Genomic DNA, 2,150 nt, shown 5'->3' with positions numbered 1-2,150 from the left:
ATGCAATGTAAAGAAAGCAAAATCAAGAATATATCCCAAATAGCAAAATAGTAGCCTGAAAGCGTAATCGAGTAGCTTAAACCTCATATTAGCTGAAATCTTGTGGTTCTAAAAATATAGTAGGAGTTGCTTATTCTAATTCACAGACCCTACTATGTGGAATTATACTGAGTTTATTGTTGTAGGTTCTGTCACGCCTCGAACCTGGGGACGAGACCGGCATCCGGTGCCTTACCTATCCTTGCCTACCAACTTGCAACTACGGGACTCTGGACATATGATGTCATACTTTGGACATGGGCCACATTGCAAGACAACTGCGAATGCTGACAAAATATCAATATAAAGCTAGGCCAACAAGGCCGTCATAATTATTGCAGTTGACAAACCAACCAAATATACATACAAGGCCTACAAGCCCAACATACTACACTAACTGACAGGATAAGTCTACAAGCCTCTACTGATAGATATACTGTGACCGGAACAGCTCCCCGACCTACTTATATCATATATACATATATACACAAGATGTACATAAAGCTCTAGACCTGGCAACTCCGAAAGGCATGGAGCTTACCGATCAAGCTGAACTTGGGCAACACTTAATGAGGAGGTCTACCCGTCTGTCTGTCTGAACCTGCACACATGAAATGCAGCGCCCCCAGAAAATGACGTCAACCAAAGGTTGATTTCTGAGTAGACGTGTCACAACCCGAAATCCCTCCTTAGGAGTCGTGATAGCACATAGTCTTTAAGATTAGGTAAGCCTAACACTTACTGAATTAATAACAAAATTTAACAAAAACAGCTATATAACATGAACCATATATTTCTGTATAAAGCCAACAATCCCAACAAAACATATACAACATCCAAAAACCGGTAGTACAAGTCAGAAGCTCTACTGAGTTCACTAGAAAATCTCTAAGTAAAATTGTTTCAGAATAGAGATAAAACTACAAAATGAACTGCTCAAAGAAACGGAAGGACGAGCTAACAATGAAAGAAATGACAAGTAATAATCTTTTCATATAAGAATAACTCAATAATGGGAGAGATAATGTGAAACAACAATATCGAATAAGAGTAACTCAACAACAGGAGAGATAACATGTAACAATGATTACAAATAAGAGTAACCCAACAATAGGAAAGATAACATGTAATAATGATTCCAAAGAAGTACAAGTCAACATTAAGAGAGATAACACGTAACAATGACTTCAAATAAGGATAAGTCAACAATGAAGGAGATAACAATAACTTCTATTAAGGATAATCAACTAGGGAAGAGATAACATGGCAATAAAAGAGGTACGAAATAATGTACCGAGTATGTAAGGCAATATACTGAAAGCTGAAACTGAACTGATAATATAATAACTGAAAGTAACTGCGAGTCAAAGAAAATCTGAAGATATGCTCACCTGCTGATACTGACTTAACTCTCTCGATATAGTAAGTAAAATAGCTGTCCGGCCTTATAGGGCTCGGTATATATATATATATATACATATATATATATATATATCCTCTGCCGTAGTAGGCTCGCTCATAGGCGCTCGGCCATACTAGGCTCTGTAACTCGACCAACTGGGCTCGCTTATAGGCGCTCGGCCACAGTAGGCTCGGTATATATCTTACCATCTTATCAGAGGTTGCCTAATAGGGGCATTACCATCGATAATAGCTCGATGGTAATAAAAATACTGTAGTACTGTATATATAGACTCTCTGCTCTCTTGATTGGAAAAAAAAAATATTCAATTGAATATGAAGTCCCGATAAGGAGAATATTGTAACTTACAAAACTGGGAAAATATACGTAAATTCTGGAATATGAATTTCTCTTTATGGCTCATTATCAAACTCGTCTAATTACGAGATCATGTCAAAATTAAGGAAGAGCTTAGCCTTAACATACCCGGAGTAGGGAAAATTCTGTATAATATTCTTCGAAAAGTTTCACCGTACTATCTTAGAATCGTAAAATCTCACGTTGCTAAGGTGATAAAAAATCTCGTTAAAATTTTTCTTGTTGGATTTTAGATTAACTTAAAATAATCAAAGGGATCATGTGTATGCTTACGGAATTCCAATCTTTATTGGAATTGTTTAGATTTGAGATTTACTTGAAATTCCAAGGC

Source organism: Nicotiana attenuata, unplaced genomic scaffold (assembly GCF_001879085.1).
Source record: "Nicotiana attenuata strain UT unplaced genomic scaffold, NIATTr2, whole genome shotgun sequence".
In the NCBI taxonomy this organism is placed as follows: domain Eukaryota; kingdom Viridiplantae; phylum Streptophyta; class Magnoliopsida; order Solanales; family Solanaceae; genus Nicotiana; species Nicotiana attenuata.
The sequence above is the reverse complement of the archived record's forward strand: the minus strand, read 5'-3'. Positions refer to the sequence as shown.